The sequence below is a fragment of the Nycticebus coucang genome, chromosome 15, assembly GCF_027406575.1.
Source record: "Nycticebus coucang isolate mNycCou1 chromosome 15, mNycCou1.pri, whole genome shotgun sequence".
In the NCBI taxonomy this organism is placed as follows: Eukaryota; Metazoa; Chordata; class Mammalia; order Primates; family Lorisidae; genus Nycticebus; species Nycticebus coucang.
Genome location: NC_069794.1, coordinates 1,568,398 through 1,591,812, shown reverse-complemented (window position 1 = coordinate 1,591,812; position 23,415 = coordinate 1,568,398). Strand labels below are relative to the sequence as shown.

The window sequence follows — 23,415 nt, the reverse complement described above, 5'->3', positions numbered from 1 at the left end:
AGCTCTGTCTCCAGGCCTGCTCTTCCCCCTCCCTCCACTCTGCTTGCTGTCTCTTCATCTGGTGTCTCTTTGGTTCAGTTTTCTGTAAATGAACATGCTGTACTGGGGGAGGAGCCGTGTGGCACCCTGGGTGCAGGAGGTGGGGGTTCTGGGTCTGGGGGTTTCGTGCACAGATTCAATCCATTCCTGCTTAGCCCAATCATTTCAGGAATTGGAACTTCACCTGGGACCTCCCTGCTTCTATAGGAAAAGTTAGCTAGTGTCTTAGAATACCACACCCTTTAGGCTCTGGTTTTTGGCTTTGTCTCCCTTTTCAGAGACAGAGGCTTGCACTGTTACTCAGGCTGAGGACAGTGGCATCATCACAGCTCACTGCAGCCCTGACGTCCTGGGCTCAAGGAATTCTCTCACCTCAGACTCCTGGGTAGCTGTTCCTTCGAATTTTGTAGTGATGGGCGTCTCACTATGTTGCCCAGGTTGGTCTTCAACTCCTGGCCTCAAAAGATCCTCCCATCTCAGCCTCCCACAGTGCCAGGTGGCAGGTGTGAGCTGCCGTGCCCAGCCTGGGTTGTGGCTTCTTTGAGTCTGCCTACTCAACCCTTATTTCTCATCTCCAAAAAACTTACTGCTGTTTCCTCTTGTTTATTGTGTTACTAATTCTCATGTTAATGGTGTCATAAGAAGAAAAAACAATAAATGTATATGTTGAAACCACCGACTTTAGGAGAACCAGGCCGCTGCCATCATACCTAATGGCTTTCAGTGGACAATGGCCCAGCTTCAGTGGCGGTCTAGAGACTGTCTCTGGAGGCTTTGCTTCACTGGCTTATGATCCCTTTCAAGGTTTTGCTTTGCTAATCATATTGGCATTTTTCTCTTCTTTTCATAGGTCTGGGACGTTTACTGCATTGTCTCACAAAATTCTCTCTTCTCCCTTTGCGTCCCTACATCCTTGAGTTTGGATAGAAAACCAGAGCCAGGCTGACTTCCTCCACCTCTTCCCCCAGTGTGGAGTCTCTCCCCTTCACGGGGCACTGAGCGTGGTGCACAGAAGAACGGACACACGCAGAGTCTAGAACAGGGTTTCTCAACCTTTTTTATCTCACAGCACACTGGAACCTGTAGTTAAACTTCTTCAGCACACAAATTACACTGATCAAAAAAAAATATTTACTTACTTTGCTTTGAACTTCTTTTGAAAATAGTATAATTAATGATCAACCATGGCACACGGGTTGAAAATCACTGGTTTAGAGGAAGGGGTAGAACTCTGCAAAGCCAAGATGCATCAGGGAAACCCGCTTCCTGAGCTGGTGGGAGGTGGACCTCGGGTCCTGCAGGTGGAAAGGCGTCCGGATCTCCCTGCTCCCTCCTTATCTCCACCTCTAGATTTTTAGCTTCAGTCATCCCTGAGTACTCAGTGTAAAGCACCTGCTTAGGGGGGTTCTTAATTCCAAAGGTGAAATGTCTCCCTGCTGGTTGCAATTGTTCTGAATTTGGAATTGTGGCTTAATGTGACCTGCGACCCCATCTTTCACCCTTTGAACTGGATTTTCAAGGAATAAGTTCACGTTATTCCTTTGTCATGGGAGGAGGGAGAGGGTGTAACTCCACAGAGGTGGCGGAGCCTCCCACACTGAGCACAGCGAGAACAGTACTGAAGCCAAAACAGAACCTCAGAACAAAGTGTTTCCGCAAAGGACACTGCTTTGGGTTCTTGGAAAGAAGGAACCACGATGACAGAACACCAGCAACAAGGGTGGCAACAGCACCAGCAAGGCCGTCATCCGGCAGATGAGGGCGGCAAGACCACCCCACAAGACGCAGCCCCAGAGAGGGCGATGGGACCTCTGTGCAGCTACGTGAGAGGCAGCGAGGACTCTTATTCCTCTCATTCCACACACGTGGAGTTTACCTCGTGGCTAGTCACAGATAGCTAGAAACTGCCATGGAAAGGCCTTCACAAAAATTAAGTGACTCGTGGGCCTTATTCAAAATGTTCAAAAACCGATCTACACTGCTGGTGGGAATGCACACTAATACATTCCTTCTGGAAGGATGTTTGGAGAACACTTAGAGACCTAAAAATAGACCTGCCATTCGATCCTATAATTCCTTTACTAGGTTTATACCCAGAAGACCAAAAATCACAATATAACAAAGACATCTGTACCAGAATGTTTATTGCAGCCCAATTCATAATCGCTAAGTCATGGAAGAAGCCCAAGTGCCCACCGACCCACGAATGGACTAGCAAACTGTGGTACATGTATACCATGGAATATTATGCAGCCTTAAAGAAAGATGGAGACTTTACCTCTTTCATGTTTACATGGATGGAGCTGGAACATATTCTTCTTAGCAAAGTATCTCAGGAGTGGAAGAAAAAGTATCCAATGTACTCAGCCCTACTATGAAGCTAAATTATAGCTTTCACATGAAGGCTATAACCCAACTATAGCACAAGACTATGGGGAAAGGGCTAACGAAGAGGAAGGGAGGGGGGAGGGCCACACCTACGGTGCATCTTAGAATGGGTACAGGCGAAAGTTACTAAACGCAGAATACAAATGCCTACATATAGTAACTAAGAAAATGCCATGAAGGTTACATTGAACAGTTTGATGAGAATATTTCAGATTGTATATGAAACCCGCACATTGTACCCCTTGATTGCACTAATGTACACAGCTATGATTTAACAATAAAAATTAAAAAAATGTTCAAAAACCGAAAATATGCACAGTATTTATGAAGGTATCAATTCACTGATCCCTTCTCTAACGCAAAGACAAAGAGCCTATGGCTGGACCAAAGGCCCCCAGACAAAGTCTGATGAAACTGTTGTGGCCAAAAATCCATGTGCTTAACACATCCTGTGAACACAAAAAGGGGGCCCGGGTTCAGGGATCTGTATATCAAACACGCAGGAAAAGCCGTTCGTACTTTGGAACTTTACGAAGTTTAGAATTTGGATAAAGAATAAATAAGGAAAACACTTTCTCAAAATACTCATATATGGCTATACTTAAATACAACTGTTCCCTTCTCCTCACCAGTACATGATGTGGAAAACAGAATAATGCCTAGTCCTGGGACTATTCAGACAGTTCCTACATAATCTGAAACGTGTTTTACATGGCATGTAAAGGGCACGGGTACCCCATCTCCTGACGTATCTTCTGTCAATGCATAAAAAATAAAAACAATTTGGCTTGGATTATAAAATAAAATGAAGAATTTAATTAAGCAGAAAGAACAATCCTTTCTAACATAATATTACAAAATCTTTTAAAATTATATTCTATAGACATAATCTCCTGCAAAGAGATGTTTAGTTTGAGATACAAGAAAGTGAGAAATTGATTCAATGACTACATCAGCTCTAGCAGGATTAAGAGTCAGTCTTCAATCCAGGACTGAAAAGGAGACCAAACAAGATTTCTGACATCAAATATTCCTCTTTGGGTTCCTTCTAGAATGCCTCTAAATCTGATTTTCATAAAATGAACTCAATAAGCCAAATCTGTATTTACTTTATGTTATTATATGAGGGAAGTTTCTGTGACCTCAAAGGGAGAGCACATATTTCAGTGAGTTTATGATTAAAATCTTATTATCATTTATTTGCAAGGAAAAAAAGAATTAATGATCCAGAGCCCTCTAGAAACCACAGGTTTGCCTGTGGAAAGCCTTATGACTCAATCCTAACTTCACAACCTACTGGTGTATGTGGAGCAAGTTGTTCCCAGGCTGTGTCCGCAGATATCCACCCCTCAGATTCACGCAGCGAGCAGAGAGGCTGCTGTGTCCAAAGCTCGAAAGTACTAAAACATGACATTTTGAATCATCTGAAAAATGCAATTTGCTTTTAATGAAATAAAGTAAAAATGGAAAAATATTTTCTACATTTAAAAAGAGCATAGCTGATCAATTGAACTCGTCACAAAAGGAAAAATGAAATAACCATCCACACAAGGCATGCAGGAGCTGATTGAAAAGAATGTTAAAACTTGGTTTGGATATTTGTGTATTTTTCTAGCATTTCTTAAGATGTAATCACATACTAGAATTATCAGGGATGTTTCCAAAAAATATGGGTTTCCGAGTTCCAGCCAGAAGAGACACCACCTTGATACAACTGAATTGAGGGTGGGTGTGTCTCAGAGACGTCCCCTGGGAACAAACCCTCCAAATAACTGTTTTGCACGTGAAACTTTGAGAACCACCATGTTCAAACACCGTGTTCACTTCTTTCTTAACATATTAACTAAAGAAATGAAGAAATAAACTCCTGCCTGGATGTCCCCAGTGCATAGACAACTCCTATGGAGTCACTGAATTATTCCAAACTCTAGAAGTTAATTCTATCAAAATACAAAAATTAGATTTTTGCAAAACTGACTTTAAAACCATAAATGTCTTCCTCAAGACCTTAGAACTTTGCTATGATCACTTGAAATTTGGCAGCTGCTACTGAGGAACTGAGTTTTTAATTTAAATAAATTTAAATAACCACATGGCTAGTGGCCACCACAGAGAACAGTGCAGGTACTGGCCATGTCCATCATGACAGGGGGGTCTGTGCAACAGCGCTATCCTCGAGAGGGATGGAGTGACCTTAAGAGGAGCAGGGCATGTTCGTGAAACTCCTTGCCTTTTGTGAGAAAGCTGCTTGTCTTATCTTGTATTTTATATGTGGGTGAAAAATATATTTTTTGTATTCTGCGTTATATTTATGGACAAGACATAAATATGTGGTTTGCCATAATGATTCCCATAAATGATTGGGAAGTTTATAGGCAAAATGGAAATACGTTGTTTTCAATTGTGCTTTTCAGTTCTAGAATTCCCAAGTGTTTTACTCTCAGTCATTCTGCCTCTCTGTTGGTACCCATCTGTCCCACGGTTTGTATGCATTTTCCTTTGTCTTTCAGCCTGTTTATGCGTCTGTGTTACCGTCCATCATCTCTGACGTTGGGTCTGCTTCTGTTGACTGATTTGTCTCCTATTCACATTTTCTCATATTTTCTTGCTTCTTCACCTATCTGGTAATTTCTTATTATGTGCTGGAAAGACTCAGTAGATGACACATTGTCGAGTTTTGAGTTTAATTCCGAGTTACCAGCTCAAACCCTCTAAGTCTTGGCATCGTCACAAAGCCAGGTTTTTAGCAGCTGCTATGATAAAAAAGCAAGCGCCACACAAAAATCAAAGTAGAACAGGAAAGGACAGTGGTAGTGGAGAGATGTGATCCCAGTAGCGGGCACATACAGGGCGTTACTAAGACATTGAGATTATTTAAGAATGTAATTAAAATACCACTCTCCTGTCTTTACTTTCGCAATTTATTCCTTGAAATAACAGTTATTTATCCTGTGTGAAGTCCTGCAGTCTGGGTTGGGGATCACGCCCATGGAGTGATTTTTCCTTCCCTCTTTCCTGCATCTGATGGGGAGCTGGACACGGGGCCCAGTGCTCCTCAGGGTGTGTCTGGGGACAGGGAAGGCGACATTTCTCCTGTCATCCCTGTCAGTAGCCAGTCATGGTCAATGTGTGAGTCCATGGGTTAACTGGCACTTGCAGAATGGTTTAATTCTATCATCCCTCATAATTTAATGGCTGTAATACTTCTACAAAGAAAAACCATGTCACCTTGCCTGGTTACCTAGCAGTGGAATTAGTATAGATCATCATAATGTGGATATGAGATTCTTCCCCTTTACTTACTAGTTTTCAAAATAATCAGTTGGTTCCTTTCATGCATTTTATTTTACACATTCAGAAACATTATTCTGAGAAGGGGCTTGTGGGCTTTGCCTGACTTTCAAAGTTGTAGATCTTACAAGATGGGGAGGACCCTGGTTCAGTCTACGGCAGCAGAGTCAGGGCTGGATCAGCATCTGGAGCTCACGAGGACAAGGAGGATGGTGTTCATTCTGAACGGCGACCTGACTTAAAAGGAGGTAAATCAGAGTAAATCCAAAGTCTTTGGATCTTTTCCCAATTTCAGCTCTCCTGAAGTCCACCACTGTGCCACCTCCTCTGTCTAGCCAGGTCCCAAGGGCATCAATGGGGCAAACTGCAACAGCCCCTTGTCTTTACAATCCAGGTGATCTTCAAAGTAATCCACCGACCCCCACTTTATTGCCTCCCACAGCACTTGGCCATTCTCTGGTGCCTCTGGCGGGTGTGAGGCCCACCACGGGGTGTGCTCCTGTCTGTGGACCCCTGCGGTGGTCGGCTGCTGCAGAGACAGCAGCAGCCTGGAGGCAGACGGTCTGAGTCAGACGCTGGTTGTGCCACCTGTGGCTTCAGAAACCCAGGCAAATTCTTTACGTCTTTGAGCTTCAGGTTCTTCAAATAGAAAATGGCAAAAATGACATCTAACTTGAAGGATTATTTTGAGAACTAAAGAAGGAAACATTCTTGAGAGACTGATACACTATGGACCCTCAAAGATTTGGTTTTTTTTTTTTTAGGTTTTTTTTTTTTTATTGTTGGGGATTCATTGAGGGTACAATAAGCCAGGTTACACTGATTGCAATTGTTAGGTAAAGTCCCTCTTGCAATCATGTCTTGCCCCCATAAAGTGTGACACACACCAAGGCCCCACCCACCTCCCTCCATCCTGGATGGAAGTGGAAGACATTATTCTTGGTAAAGCATCACAAGAATGGAGAAGCATGAATCCTATGTACTCAATTTTGATATGAGGACAATTAATGACAATTAAGGTTGGGGGGGGGAATCAAATATTTGTTAATTCTGACTTAATTCCCAAAGAGTACAGGATTTGTTAATTAGGTCTTTGGTACAGGCCATAATAGCAGAAACAAAAGTTACTGTGCTGTGAGATATGTACGGTGCAGTCCTGTGACAGCAGGTCCCCACCCGTCAGCTCCCTCCTTCCCTCCGCCTCTGTTTCTGTCTCTCTCTCTCTCTCTCTCTTCCTTCCTTTTCCTTCTTTTCTCTCTCTCTCTCCCTCCCTCTCTTTTTCTCCATCTGCCCTACCAATCTCTCTCTCACTCAAGGTATGGGGCAGAGCTCAGGCTGAGTCAGGGCTGTCTGACTCTGAATGCTTCTTCTTATCAACCACATCCCTCCTACAACATGGGTTATCTCCCCTGGCCTGTCACTAGGCTGCCCCATTCAAGACTTTTCAACACAGTTGGCATCTCAGTACCCTGGGCTTGAAGGGGGTGTATCCTGCTCTAGTCCATTAGCCCTTGGGTTTCCTCATCTGCTCTTGGGAGCTGCTACCTCCACCTGTCAGCCACTCTCACGAACAGACTCAGCACCAGACCCTGTTTTTCTCCCTCAGGTGACTTGGCTGCTGCCTCCCGGAGACGTGGCTCATCCTGCCTGTGCTCCACTCCTCAGGGTCGTGGCTCTCGGGAGCTTTGCAGGCACGGGAATGTAGGTCTGGATGTCCCAGCTGTGCTGCTCAGAACCTTTGTCTCCTTTTCTGTAATGTGGGCATGAGAAGCCTCCAGCTCAGCTTTGTTCTGAGGACAGAAAACATTTACTGTGTCTCACGAGAACTATTAACAAATCAGGGATGGGACAAGCGTGGCTCCTCTCCTCCCCCACACCAGCCATCCCCTGTCTGAGTGAGGCTTCTCCTTTGCTCTGAAGTCACCTCATTTTGGGTCTACAGTCACCCCCAAGAATGTGGCACAGCAGCGTGGTGAAAGCAGATGTTGGAGTCACATCTGCCTGATCCAAATCTGAGGGTGATACTGTGCAATTTGCAATTAGGAAAAGGGACAGGGTGGCCGTGAAGGTAAAGACTGAGCCACACCCAAGCACACTGTGCCACAAACTGTGTCCTGACAGTGCCGTCGACTCGTGGGATCTGTTGGCATAACTCCCCGCAACAGCTCACAGCAAATTCCCTGTCCCCCTCTGTACCATCCACACAAAAATCCCTGAGAGTCAGCCACCCTACCCTTCTCAGAGCTCTGCAGTCCATGGTGCGGATGGCACATAAAGTCCCGGCACACTGACAGCAGTGACAGCGTGAGCAGGTGCCCAGGGCTCACCCTGGCAGGCAGAGTTCCGTGAGCCGCAGCCTACTCAGGGGCTCCGGCTCTTACCTGCCCCCGCCACCACTCAGACGGAGGTCAGGCCAGTCCACATCCCCCTCTCAGCCTTGGAGAGCACATCCCAACACCTACTGCTGTCCCCACAGGGCAAGTCCCCAGGCCTGAGCTCTCAGCTGAGTTCCCAGCTCTGGAGGAAGCCAGTTGTAGTAAGCAAAAGTGAAATGTGATCATTTCACAGAATCAGAAACCAGAAAGAGGTTCAGACTTCAGAAGAACAATTTTTAAAATGCATTTGTGTGCATAACATCCATTGCAGTTGATGCTGGGGGAGTCAGTGACTAATAAAAATGTCATTTCCTGTGATTTTTATAAATTACAGCAAATATGCCAGTAATCACCCACATTAGCTGCTGAGATGCAGGCAGCCGGCTGCAGCAGAGGCTGGGACCTCACGAGGCCTCGCGAGGTGGACCCCACAGGTGCAAATTGACACCTACGAAAACAGTAGTTAACACATGCTAGAATTTGGGGAAAGAGAAAAGTGTTAAAATCAATGTGTCAAGCAGACAAATTTGGACTTCTCCATGAGGCTCTGTCATGTCAAACAGGAAATAGCTATAAATTACTTGTAATAGTAAAAATCTTGTCATTTATAACCTTTAAAGCAACGAGCTCATTTAACACATCAACTCATAGATCATAACCCAGGAGTCAGCCTGGGCATTTATGTCACTTTTGATGTGCAGAAGAGGGGCAATGCCTGATTTGCAAAAGACCCCACAGTGTCCTCTCAGCTCCTGAGACCTCCAGTGAGCCAGACCAATAACTGCCTGGGACTCGGTGCAATGAATGTGTCAAGATATGGAATCTGTTTCTGCTCCTGCAAAGAATTAAGACATGATTGGAATGTCATGCCCTGGGTACTTTCATAATGAATAATTCCAAATAAATCCCACCATTATTCTGTTTATTTGTTTTACTTAGAAGCTATTTGAAGTCATTGGAGCTGAAAGTGTGTTTCAACATGCCAAGCACATTTACAGTATCTTGTAATCATCTTGCTAACAAGTTCAAGGTAAACAATGCCTGGAGTTCTGTGTTCATTTCAGATACCTCTGTAGATCGTGCTCAGAGAGAAGAAATCATGGCTGGAGACATATTTTCAAAGAGGCTACAACGTCCCCATTGAAGTGGTCCAGGAGAGTGAGCCAGGAAGATGAACGCGCAAAACGGTCTCCCACATTATTTGAAAGTGCAGAGGGAACTAGGTAATTTATGAAAGAGATGGTCGCTTACATTTGCATATGCTATGAATAAATATTTGTTTATTAATGATACATGGTGTGTGGGGAGAGGCCACATAGGACAAATAAAAGCAAAGAGCAAACTTACCATTCCCCCCTGTTAAAAAAGCCTCCAGAGAGGCCATGAGAGCTCCAAGAGGCCCCACCCGGGCACATAGTTGGCTGCATGAGCTATACAGGAGAACAGACGCCTTCTGCTGCTCTGCCCTGGCCCTCTGCACCCATATTCTTTCCTGCGCCCCGTTCTCTCCTGCACCCCGTTCTCTCCTGTGCCCCCATTCTCTCCTGCGCCCCATTCTCTCCTGTGCCCCCGTTCTCTCCTGTGCCCCCGTTCTCTCCTGCGCCCCGTTCTCTCCTGCGCCCCCGTTCTCTCCTGCGCCCCATTCTCTCCTGTGCCCCCGTTCTCTCCTGTGCCCCCGTTCTCTCCTGTGCCCCCGTTCTCTCCTGTGCCCCCGTTCTCTCCTGCGCCCCGTTCTCTCCTGAGCCCCGTTCTCTCCTGAGCCCCCTTCTCTCCTGCGCCCCGTTCTCTCCTGCGCCCCCGTTCTCTCCTGAGCCCCCTTCTCTCCTGAGCCCCCATTCTCTCCTGAGCTCCATTCTCTCCTGAGCCCCCATTCTCTCCTGAGCCCGATTCTCTCCTGCGCCCCGTTCTCTCCTGCACACCATTCTCACCTGTGCCCTCTCCGGGAGGGCTCACCTGTGCCAGGGGCCACAAGTGCTGTCTGCTGCATCTTGATTCAGACCCTACCCACGAGCACATGGGCCCTGGGTGCTGTCCTGCGCGTGCGTGCACACACGCCTTCATGGGTGAGCAAGCTCACACACAGGCACATCCGGCCTCAGAAGGTATGGGTGTCCTGGCGGCCTCATTGAGAATTGTTAGGTCTGGCTGATAACTTCCTCCCCCATCTGCTTTCCCACATCCCGCCAGGGTGCACTTCTAGAGTGGGGAAAAGCAGTCTCTGTGTCCGCCTGTATGAACGCAAGCTAACTTCAAAAGAAGCACTGAATTTTTTTTTTCTTTTTTTGTAGACACAGAGTCTCACTGTACTGCCCTCGGTAGAGTGCCGTGGCATCACACAGCTCACAGCAACCTCCAACTCCTGGGCTTAAGCGATTCTCCTGCCTCAGCCTCCCGAGCAGCTGGGACTACAGGCGCCCGCCACAACGCCCGGCTATTTTTTTGTTGCAGTTCGGCGGGGGCCGGGTTTGAACCCGCCACCCCCGGTATATGGGGCCAGCGCCTTACCGACTGAGCCACAGGCGCCGCCCATGGAAGCACTGAATTTTTTTAAGATAAAATTTAAAAGGTGGGCTCCACTGGTAATCAGTTTAACTGGTTCCTTGTATTTAAGTGGTTACTTTAAAATGGTTGATTTTTCCCTGAACTTAATCCTATTTTCAAAATAATGGTTAGTTTTTCACATATTTAGCGGTGGTCTCAAGCGTGGTGAGAAGAGCACAGATGGGTAGAGTTTAGGCACTATTTAGATGAAAATCCTGTAATTCAGGGAGAAAAGCTGATTCAGGGATCAAATTACTCAGAGTCACCACATCCAATTTGGAGCACCAAAGCCAAAACCAAACAGAACCAGACAGACCGAGGTTAGTCGCTTTGCCCTGGCGGACACCAGACATACATGTGTGAAGCGACACAGTGGTCTTTTCATATCTGAATGTGTCAAATCAAGGGAACAACTGGGATTCTTTCTCTTACTTAGATAATTTTTGGAAAAAACCCCAGCAACCTACAATGTTTACTTCAATTGCTAGATTATTGATGATGGGAGAATATTACTGGTTTTAGCTTTTCTTTCTCCTTTTGGTAAATTGAATGAATAAATGTTTAAATTCTACATTTCTAAACTATGTATAACTACAGAATATGTGTTTCACGTGTTAATACATGATTATTAACACATTTATTAATTTACAGCAAAGTTAATTTCTGTAGAATAATGGGTAATTTCGAAAACATTGGGGCAAAGCGTTACAAATGATATTTGACTAACTCAGCTATGCATACTATATTTGGGAGGGTTTAAGATACACATTTTAAATATTTTTATCTCTGGAATTTAAATGCACCATTGTATCAATAACAACTTAAAATTATAATTGACAGAGTTTTTTCTTCCATTGTGGCATGGAAAATAAAGATGTGTTTTTTAGTGAGTGACATCTTAATCTGGTTGAAATAGAGAAAAAAGTGCATGCGTGTAGAAGTAGTCTTCAAATAATTTCTTGCCCAGATGGTCTAAGGTGAAGAAAAATTGTGTCAAAGATCAGCTGTTCTGGGTGGCTCAACAGAGTAGGGCGCCAACCCCATATGCAGGAGGTGGCGGGTCCAAACCCAGCCCTAGCCCCCACCCAAAAAAAGAAAATCATCTGTTCTCCCCTAATATGTAGGAATTATCAATTATATACTCAGACGTCCACATAATTCTTTTGTCTTTATAGTAGGTAGTCCATATGTGTCTGCAATGTGTGTTCAACAGAGAATTTCTGTTTCTTTGCCCAAATGAAAATCCTAGACCAGTGGTTCTCAACCTGTGGGTCACAACCCACAGGAACTGTATTGAAGGGCATGGCATTAGGAAGGTTGAGAACCACTGCCCTAGAAGATTCTCAAAGAATGAATCAAGTTTCCCAGCTGGTTCTAAACCTGAAAATAAGCACCTCCCCACAAAAAGTCAAGTACCACTGAATGGTGTTTAGTTAACATTACATGTATACATTTATAAATAAGCATGCAAATTTGCAGCAAAATACTGTGCTACATTTGTGTTTGCTCTCTAAAAACTTGACAAGGCAGTGATTATAAATCTACCTCTGACCCCTCACCCAATCCACACAATATTTCTAGTCTGGGCTCCTTCTAGGTCTTTTCTCAGAGCCAGAAATCTTGGAGAGGGATTCAAAGTATTCATTCAGTTGGAGGTGGTGTGGGAGAGTGGGGCAGAGTGAAAGAACATGTTTTTCTGTTTTGGTTTCTTTTGTTTGTTTTAGTTTAAATGATCAGGATTCCAGACAGAAGAAACATCCCCGTGAGGTTGTGCTGGACACCTACTGCTCCCCGCGAGCACAAGGCTGTGGGACACGCAGAGACACACACATGGCAGTGAGTATCTCACTTCTTTTTTTTTTTTTTTTTTTTTTTTTTTTGTAGAGACAGAGTCTCACTGTACCGCCCTCGGGTAGAGTGCCGTGGCGTCACACGGCTCACAGCAACCTCTAACTCTTGGGCTTACGTGATTCTCCTGCCTCAGCCTCCCGAGCAGCTGGGACTACAGGCGCCTGCCACAACGCCCGGCTATTTTTTTGTTGCAGTTTGGCCGGGGCTGGGTTTGAACCCGCCACCCTCGGCATATGGGGCCGGCACCCTACTCACTGAGCCACAGGCGCCGCCCGAGTATCTCACTTCTTTATCCTCCCACTCAGGAGGCCACTGAAGGCCTGAGGTCGAGACTGCTTCCCTTCCAGCCCAGACACTGTTCTCTGTACCTCATCTCATTCTTTCTGGCACCATCCTATTGCACAAGTTAAAGGGAATTACCTATTACTTCAATTATTTGTTTCTTATCAACTGATGTTAAACTACAAGGATTTGCATTGACAGGACACAAAAAAAGAGCAAGTCATGGCACGTCGCCAAATGAAAGAGTAATGTCCTGGTGAATTCAGCCTAAATAATTTACTGCTATATAAAAGTGGGAAAGTGGAAGGTGAACCCTTTGACCAATAAATCTCTCCTGCCCATGAAACCCTTATCTGGTCTCCTCCAATATATTCCACACGAGGAAGCATCATCATTGGCTCTGGTTTGTTATTTGTAAACCTTGATCTTCTGCACTTGGTGTCCTAAATATGGATAATTAGCATCAGTTTATCATGCTTGTGCATATTTCCTCTTCTCTCCAAACATGCCTGCTCCCATTGGCTGCCATTCTGCTACAGAAGATTATGGAGACAGATTGCAGGGAATGAATGTGCTCAACGCGATTAGGAGGGAATAGAAATAGCGACTTGGCCAATAAATTCCTCGTGAGAGCCTTATCATGCAATTACACGTTGACTTGCTTCACACTCTCCCAGCCTCTTAATCCAACACCCCCACCAGGAATAAAATTTCACTAATTTCTGAATTGCTGCATATCCTCCTGACTTGTTACTGAGAATGGTTGGAAGGAGAGACATGGCTGAAAACAACATGTCAAACTTTACAATAAAAAGTAAACTTTAGATGTAAAAATGGGTGGTAGGAAGGCGGAACGTTTAAAGTGTTCAGCAGCTGTGAATGAGTGTGCGCAGTCTTGGCACAGAGAGGTATTTAACTCTTCTTTGAGTACCAACTCTCTCATTGGTTCACCTTTGAGGATTCAGAACTGAAGGGTTTCCTCCATCTTAAATAGGACCATGTGATGAATTTGAGAATAGGGCAAAGCACTCACTGATTTTCTTCCTTCTTATTACTGATAACAGTTATGACACCCCAAAGCAATTCTGGGCAAATCACTTGACCTTTGGAAGTGCCATCTGCTTCTTGCTCCAACAGGCTGTTGTACACACGCAGCACTCCCAGCTGACTCTCACTAATGTGTACACACAGGAGAAGTCTTGCCCACTCCTGGGCCTTCCAGAAGGATGTGAACAAGAGCTCTTTAATAGGGCATCTACAGGGGGAGCTCTCTTCTCTCCACTCTCTGCCTGCTAATGTTATTCTCCCCAGGGCTTTATAATAAGTTAGGTATCTAGAGAGGCTCATTAAGCCTTTAGATCCACCAGGGGACTATTTATAGCACAGACAGGAGTTAGAGGACGCAGTGCCCCTGCACAAGGCAGGCGCTGCTACAGGGAAGGAGGCCCTGCAGGACCGAACTTCTGTTTACTGGAAGGAAGGGAAATTGAGATCCAATATTAACATGATACATTTGTGCTTGCAGAAAAGGAAAGCATCCAACTCATGGTAGGAAGAATTAACTAGCTAAAGAAATGCACAACAGCAGTAAAGAGAGTTTTTGCACGTAGATCAGAATGCTGCCTTCACAGCCCTGAGAACAGCTGGAAAAAGGACTCAGAGTTTCCTTCTCAGAGGCCTGCTTGCGGGCACTGAGGTCAGAGAGAGCCCCTGCCTTCACCCAGGAGGTGCATGCGTCCCCCAGCCTCTCTCTCCCCAGCCTCTGCCCCAGGACCACAGGAGACAGGAGCCCTGGGGAGCTGAGGGCGGCAGGCTGCAGGGGAGGGGCAGGGGTTGGCCTTCTGCAAGCTGCTTGTCTCCTGCTGACCCCCAGGGATTTCCTTTTCTGGAAAGAAAGCCAGCCTGAAACTGTCATGTACCTTGATTGAGAGGAAGAACCCAAGGATCTGGCAGCCACTTGTCTGGAGGGCTAGAGACCCCTGGTAAGAGATAACACCTCATGGCAGGGCTGTTTTCCTGCCCAGCTGTGGACATGTGTGGTGGGGTGGCCTCGGCTACTCAAGCCGGGCCAGCACCTCTGTTCCTGCAGTCACCTGACCGGAGCAGAGGCACACTGAGCTGTCAGAGCCCCCCCTTGCCTGCCTCTTCTCTCCCAAAGCCCTTGAAATCCAGCAGGCCCTGCTTCAGCAGTGGGAGGAGGCAGGGCCCTGTGGATGGGAAGGGGGAATGGGGTCAGTGAAGGCGGAGAGCTGGTTCCTTGTTCTTGTTCCTGGAAGAAATCTTTTGAAGGCTTTGCAGGACTAGCTTTGGGAACTCCTAGGTTTGGCTTCATCTAACGCCCCTCTTCAAGCCAGGAGCACAGCCAGATGACTCAGACCCTTCCCCACACCCCAGGCCACAGGCCCAGAGCCGCCCTGGGCGTGGAGCACAGCTCAGCCACGGGGAGTGGGACCCCCACCTGGGGCCGGCCAGAATCAGATGAGGAGTTATTAATAACTCTTCTCCCTCCCTGCGCCGTGCTGCCTGAGTCCTGAGCTCTGTGGGGGGTTGGGGGGAGCCGTTTGCCATTAATCTGGGAACAAACGGCTCACCTCGGCGACTGGTATTTTCGCTTTTCTTTTCTCACTTTTCTCAGTGTGGGGAAAGCAGCGAGGCCCGCGCGGAGCGATTGTGAGGGCTCTGCTGGAATTTGGCAGCGCGGAGGCTTGGAGAGCAGCCCCATGCTGGCTCCTATTCAGCGGGCCGGTTTTCCGCGAGCTTTGGAAGTTTCACTCAGCCGTGCACTCAATGGCTTCACAAAGCTGATTACAAGCTTCAGCGCATTCCTGAAGGAGCCAAAAGCGACGCAGGTGCAAACGAGCCGAGGGAGCCCCTTATCCCGGTGACAGAATGCGACGAGCTGGGGAAGGCTTGGACCACACAAATCCAAGGCTCACCAGGCAGCAGAAAGCCTGCCTTGGGAACCGGGGGTCATTATCTGCCCCATTCAGTGGGGCCCGGGGACCTGGGGGCTCGGGGAGGCCGGCCCGGCGGGAGCGCCACCGCGCCAGTGTGCCCGGCGACCGCGGGTCCCCCGCTGGGCTCCAGCGGCTGCGACTCTGGGACCCAGGCTGTGCGTTTGCAACCACAGCAGTCAATGAAATCTCTACTCGGACAGGCCAGTGTCAACCTCATAGGGACCCAGAGAAAGAGCGCGGCAGGAGGCTGCGTGGTGTGAGGACAGAGAGTAACTTCTGTTCCTTCGGCCACATGCCCTGTTCCGACCGGACCTCTGGTGTGGCTTGTCGCCCGGGGCTGCAGGCTGCAGACGCTGGGCTCCAAGGGTCGCTGTGCAACCCCCCCCCCCCCGCCCAGCCCACCATTAGTCTCGGTCCCTGGTGGAGAGGCGTCCTACGCAGCACAGTGGCAGCGACACGGGCCGCGCGCAGCCGGGCCGAGCCGGGGCGGCCGAGCCGGGGACGAGGGTCCAAGCACACCTGGCGTGGCCGAGGACGATTTAGCCGCGAGCCTGATTTTGCAGTGGGGGAGGGTCCGACCTGCCCGAGCAACTCACCGAGTCGCTCGCCCTCAAGGGCCGAAGAGCAGGGGCTGCGGGCGATACGCGGCGGGCGGAGGAAGAAGGGCAGCACTGGTCAGCTCCCGGACCAAGACGGGGCTTGGGGGAGATGGTGGCTGCAGGACGGTGGAGGGAGCGCTGGGGGAGGAGCTGGGACTCTCGAGCACCGGGAGGCCGCTGCTTGTCTCAGCCTCCCGGAGAGACCTGCCCTGGAGTCTCTGCGGGGACCAGCCCGGGATGCCCCTTCGCTGGTCCTCTCTGCCTGCGTCCGGTCCCAGCCGCGTGCCCGCCAAGGCTTCGGCCCTGCCCGTGGCGCGATGGGCTTGGTGCGCCCCGGGGTCCCCACGGGCAGGGCGCGGGCGGGCAGGACGCAGCCGACACTCTTTTGTCTGGTAACTAATTTGAGTTAATGCGATCTTTATGTAAAGCTAACAGCGGATAATTGTCTATTTTCTCGCCAACAATCTCCATCACAATCACTTATCTGGAAACCTGCGGCTGGATTAATCGTTTATTCCCCAGATGAGCGTCGCCGCAATCCGCAGCAGACGTGGGTGGGGACCTAGAAACTCTCCGGGGACTGGGAAGGGGCGGTCCGGGCGGCCAGGGCTGCCACCCCCAGTGCGCGCGCAGGTGTTGCGGCCCGGTGGCGAGGGTTGCGGGGCCCCCTTCTCCAGGACCTGCTTCTTCCCGGAGCCTAGGGGGGCGGAGGGCGGAGGAGGAAGGTGGGGAAAGGAAGGCAGCGCCTCCCTGGTTCCACCGGGCTAGGCCCCCAGCCGTCCGGCCCTCCCGCAGCTGAGGAGCGGCGGTTTGTGAGGGAATCCGGCGGCTTGGAAGAGACGGTGTCCTGAGACACACACACACACACACACACACACACACGGTCTGGGTTCCCACCCTCAGGATCCAGATGTCTGCATATTACTGGCAATATTTATACTCCCCAAGATTGAAATCGCCTAGGGAGAAATTTTGGACGGGAAACCAGTCTCCGAGCTCCAGTGCTAAGGGTAGAGATTGGCAGATGGCTCATCCGCCCTCGGGGGAAGGGAAACTTGTGTTACAAAGACTTGTCTTTCTGAGCTGAAGTCAAAACACCAGCTTCGAGTGGAAATCACTTTGGAGGCGGTAGAGGTGCTGTGCGTCTGGGACTCCGCCTGCGGTGATGTGTCCCACGACCAACCTCTGAAACCAAGTGCTGCTTTTGGCCGGGAACTTGGAAGTAAGCCATCTTGATGCCACCTACTTCCGCGGTTGGAATTTGCTACCCAAAGGGCGGCAATCACCAGGTTTTCAAAATGGTGTTTCTGGAAAGTAACAACTTTAGTTATTTAGTGACCGCTTTTGACTGCAGAGAATGAAACTATTGGCTGCCCCACTGGCAGTAAAACTTTTAAACTTTGAAGAGTGAAAGTGTACAAGGAAATGACACAATTTCATTGAAGTTTTGCATACACGACATTCGGGACTTTGGAAATAACCGTTAAAAACCCTGGTCTTTAATTTGCCCTGCACCTGCAGATGAGTCCCACCTGGAGAGCTGAGCCGCTGTCTCCTGTGGCGCTCCGAGTCATTCCTCTTCATCTCTCACCTGAGTCTGGTCGCCTCGGCCACCTCGCAGTGATCCGTGAACAAAGCGGCTGCCCGCGGCAGCCCCGCCGGTCAATCAGGCGGAACCGTCTATGCAAATGCGGCCGCGCCGAGCGCCGGGAACACTGCGCCCTTTGTCCTGCGCGTTCCGAGCGCCAAGCAGCTGCGCAGGCCGGTCGCCCCCGACCCGCGGTTGCCACACTAATGTCATCGTTGCAAAACATCAGATTTTGAAAACTATACACTCCGAATTCATTAGCGGCCTTCTCAGGGAAGGTTTCTTTCCCGTGACAAGTTCCAAAGTCCTTTCTGTTGGTGGGGGGTAGGCAGCGGAGGGGGCCGGGCGGACCGAGTGTTCGCAAGCGACCCGCTGTGATCCACAACTTCCTCTCTCGGGCTGATTCCCAAACTTTGAAAACCTTCCCTGGAGTTACGAGCTCCGGATATTCCCGCTTTCCTTCTCCGCGGAGCCGCCTGGACGTGGCGTGTGGTTGGGCGCCAGGCGCGGGAAGCGCGGGGAACCGGCGGTCACCATCTGTTTTCACCGTGGCACCGGTGTTAGTCTGCGGTGTTTGCTTCAGGAGAGCTCAGGCCGACACACATCAGAGCGCTTGTGCACCCTGCGGCGAGTGAGCTAAGACAGGAGCAGTCACAGACAGCTCTAGAACTTTCCTCTCACTCCCTCTCTCTCCTTTACGCGTCCCTGTCAGGAGCACCTTCCTTTACATTTAGAACTAAGGTGCCCGCAGTGGCAGTGGTGGTGTCAGTGGTGGCCCCGCTGTGTGCTAAGCCGAGACCCAGGAACACCCCAAGGCTCCGGCACCTGCCACAACGTCTCTGGAGCTGTCCCCCTGCCCATGGACCTCGCCAACTGTTCTGGTCCGACATCCTCTTCCCACCTCTGCAGGTAAAAAGTCTCCCAGGAGCAGCAGTGCCCCTGGAGAAAGCCACCGGGTCAGCTGGCCCCCAGCTGAGAGTTACACTCTGCAGAGTCTCCCTCAGGCCTGGGCCCCCCAGAGCCTGCCTGTTCCTTGGCCCAAGTTTCAGAGGGGGCCAAATACTGTGCGAGAACAAGGGGGAGGGGAGGCTCAGCCAGGCTATGGGAGGGACACCTGGACAGGCCCCACGCCCCAGAGGAGGATGAGGGACAAGGTAGGTGCACAGGGCAGAGTCTTGGCCAGGCCCGTCACCAACTTCAGGGTGTGGGCAGCCCGACGCATACTCCAAAGATGTGCTGGGGGTGAAGCATCACCTCTACCCTGGTGGCTCCCCAGCTCTGTGGCTGGGGAACGTCCTGGGCCGACCAGGCCTCTCTTGGAAAAGGCCTCTCCAGGGAGGGGTGTGTGTGAGTTGACCTGTCCTGTCCTGGGGGAGCTGGTGACCCTGAGCTTGCTTGCCCTTCTGACACACATGCTCTACGCACATGCTCAGAGAATCAGAATGTCTCTGACACAAAACGGGGTCTCACACATTCACCCCTCACAGGTGACTCACACGCTAGAGTCACACATGTCCCTCCTACACATGACTCTCACATGCACCCCCCCTCACACACGACTCACGCACTAGAGTCACACATGTCTCCCCTCACACTTGACTCACGTACTACGAGTCACACATTCACTCTTACACGGGAGTCTCACACACACTGCCATCCACTTGTCTCCACGGTGACCAGTGGCTGGTAGGGCCACCTGGCTCCCTGCAGGGCAGACCCCTGGTAGCCGGGAGATACTCCCAGTCTACGCAGTGATGAATTCCTGTAGAGACTCAGCATCCACAGCACAGAGGGAGGACGAGGACACTTTTCTTTCTCAACTTTAATGGTTCTTTTTCTTCTGAGCTCTTGGAGTCAGGTCCTGCCTAAAGATGTGGGAGGGGCTGGACAACCACTCTGCAGCCGGTGTGTCCAGCCCACACCTGCTCCTGTGCAGCTGCCGGCTGTCCTTTGAGGGCCGCCTGGACTTGTACTGTCCACCATGGCAGCCACACACCAGCAGTGGCCACTGGGTACCTGGAATGTGGCCATTCCAAATTGCTGTGAGTGCAGCGTTGGAAAAACATGTGAAATACTTCATTTGTCATTTCAAAAGATTGATTACAGGTTGAAATGATAATATTTTGGCTATATTAGGTTAAATAAAATATATTATTGAAATTAATTTCATCTGCTTTTCACTTTTAAAAAATGCAGCAATTAGGAAATTTAAAGTTATTGAGGTGGCACCTTTGTGTCGCTGGCATCCTATGTCTGTGGGGCAGCTGTGGCTTCTCACTGACCCTTCAGAAAATGAAAAAGGAAAAACAAAAATGGCGGAAAAGGCAGAGCCACCATGAGGCAGGAGGCCCGTGGCGCTTCTGCAACATAGCACATCATCAGAGCGGCTTTTCCTTCTGAGAATGCTGGGGAGGTGGGCATTGCACATTGGATTTTATTGCTTGATTCATTTTCTTCCCATTTTAACTTTAATTCCATCTAATTACTGTATTGTGATCTCAGCCAGCAATCTTAAATGAACTCTCCAGTAACTTTTGAAGAGTCTTGTTACACATGTTGGATAATGATGAGATGTAAATTACTACAGGTTATTGTATAATGTCTACACAGTTCTAAAGCAACCTCTTTCCTGTTATTTTCAAATTTCAGGTCAGCATTTTGGTGCTTTCTTGCTTTAATTTTTCCATGCAAATGTGTCCCCACCACCAGCTTCCATCACTGCAACCCAAAACAAAACAAACGAAGGACAAACTTAAGCAAGAATTTACATCTGGTGAAAATGTGTATAAACAATGAAGAATGGAATTTCTTCCAGATTTTTTATTCCTATGATTGACTCACAGCTTCGAAAATCTGTGAAGTGATACTTTGGTCATGGAGGTTCCAAGAAAACACATTTGCAAACTTTTTACTTTAAATGAGATATTTAAAAATATTTAACATAATATTTCAAACTTTGATTTATAGAAGTGATGTTATAAAAATTAGAAATTACATTTTCCCTGTTGATAATAGTGTGTGAGAAGAGATTGCTCCAAGAGTATTATTTTTAATAAATTTAGTATAACTACAACACAAAAATTCTGCATGCACATAGGCTTGGTATATACTCATTACATTTTGGTGTACTTATCTTCAGGGTTGTATAGTTAATGAAAAACAATCTGGCAAAACATGAGGTTAAGTTTACTTTCCCAATAAATTGGAAATGTCTTATAGATAATTTTGAATAAAATTAAAAAATTATTTTAACATAAAAAGAACAGTCCTCTTGTTTATTATTAGTATGTCCATTTACTGATCTATTTTTTACTAAATGAATCTAACTAAGGGAAAAATAAAATGTAAAATACCGAGTATGATTAAGGTTTCTTGGGGAAACTAATTGAAATGGTTTAATTTTGTTGTTAACTCTTTATGGAGACTCTCGCTCATTATTTGAGGCTTCTGTGGCTGGGTATAGTGGCTTATACTTACAATTTCAGCACTTTGGGAGAAAGCAGAAGAATTACTTGAGGCCAGGAGTTTAGAGACCAGGCTGGGCAATATAGTGAGACCCCATTTCTACAAAACATTTTTTAAAAAGTAATTGCTCATGTTCTATAGTCTGGGAGGCTGAGGTGGGAAGATTGGTTGAGCCCAGGAGTTGGGGGCTACAGTGAGCTGTGAGATGCCATTGTACTCCAGCCTGGACAACAGAGCAGGACCTTGTCTTTTAAAATTCTTTTTGAATAATTAAAAAAATCGTGGGCTTGTGTTCAATTAGTAAGAAATGCTAGTAGAAACGTTGCCAAAAATAAAAATAACAAAAAGTTTAGCATATGTCTTATTAAAGAGCCATCAAGATCCCGTCAGAAGCATAAATAATCTGACTTTGGCTATGTGGGATGACGTGTTTATTAGTACAATGAAATGGTTTATTTTGTAAAAGCTCATTTTGTTCTCCTTGAACTCACTGTGGTAATTAAGTGTACGAAATGAACAGGGAGGATTTAGCCACTACCTGCCAAACTCCACTCTTCTCCTTGTTCAAAATCATTTAAAAGGAAAAATTATAAATAGGCACAGAAAAGAGAAGCCCAGGGATCAGGTGAACACCGCACCTGCAGCGGAGCTCCCACTTGCCCGCTCTGCCCTTCCTTTACGTGGGAAACCATGTGGCGCGACTTCCTGTGTTCCATCGTCTCCTAACACCAAAGAGAGTCGTTTGCCTTCTGTTTTTCTTCCCCCCCCCACAAAAAGCCTACAATGTCTATATACTTTCAAATATTCACAGGCAAGATATTCTGGACAAATAATCTAAGATTAACTAAATTAGGTCAATGTTCATACAAGGCCAGTGTGATATGTCCCTTGTGTTGAAATTATCTAGTGTCAGTTACATTGATTGAAAAAGCACTACAGACCCAAAAGAGAGAGGGAAAACTTATTACAAGATGTCTCAAAAGAAGATAAGAAAACAACAAAGTCTTCTTGTAAATGAGGGACCTTATCAAGATTTTAATATGGCAGTAAGCAAATTATAACAGTTTTTGCAACTTAGACAACTTATATGGGAAAACAGATGTTTCTAAAGTTCCCATAATTCTAAGCCAGTTACATAGTTTGCACGTTGGTCTATTGTTGCAAGGTCCTTTGTTCTTTTCCTCAAGATACATCCCGTGTAAGGGCAAAACCCCATCAAGATTCAGGGCACACTTACTGACGCCGGACACGTCCCAGGGCAGAGCGTGCTCAGGACGCTGGCCCCGGTGCTCACCTGTGTATTTCTTAGATCCTCTCCACACATTGTTTCTCTTCTTCTGAAAACTACCCTGTTCCCCGAAAATAGACAGTGTCTTATTTTAAGGTGTGCTCCCAAACATGCGCTAGGTCTTATTTTCAGGGGACGTCTTATCTTTCCTATAAGTAGGTCTTATTTTCGGAGGATGTCTTATTTACGGGGAAACAGGGTAGTATTAATGTGACCGAAGTTCTTAGAGCTAAAGCCACATTTGCTGGAGTTGGCAGATCTCAGCCTGGTTTCCGGGCAGCCTCTTTAGTGATTTTACAGGTTGCCTCTCTGTGGCATCATTGAGATTAGCAACCTTTTGTCAGTCAAAGTTCACTAAGTTGTTGTTCCTGATACCATTCATTATATTCTCTTTGTTACTGTAAAAGTTGTTTAGCAAGTTGATAGTCTGACATGATGAACAGAATGGCTGTCAGTACATATTTTTAAAAACAGACTAGTCTGTAGCCTGCAGCCCAGAGAGGACGCCCTCACAGTCCTGCATTTGGGACACATTCCGGGAAGCAGTGACAATGTTCACCTTCATGTTTAGGTCTAAACCACAATTTCAGTGTAAAAGCACTAGCCTGGGCACACAATACACTGTAAAAAATAAAACTGATGTCTGCTCTGAGAGATGTCTGGATAAAAATAAAACTGATGTCTGGATCTGAGAGACACAGAGAGAGGAGGGAGGAAGGGGTGAGGGAAAGGAAAAAAAAAAAGAAAAGAA

The 23,415-nt window shown here is 47.5% G+C and overlaps 1 long non-coding RNA gene across 1 annotated transcript in view; it reads left to right on the top strand.

The window, feature by feature from the left end:
* LOC128566842 (uncharacterized) overlaps positions 1–21,138 on the top strand; it is a 51,958-nt gene extending 30,820 nt beyond the window's left edge. Inside the window, exons 2-4 of the long non-coding RNA XR_008374652.1 lie at positions 9,158–9,316; positions 12,359–12,470; positions 20,561–21,138. This is a non-coding gene — a long non-coding RNA (uncharacterized LOC128566842). The remainder of the gene's footprint in view (positions 1–9,157; positions 9,317–12,358; positions 12,471–20,560) is intronic.
* Positions 21,139–23,415: the final 2,277 nt, after the last annotated feature.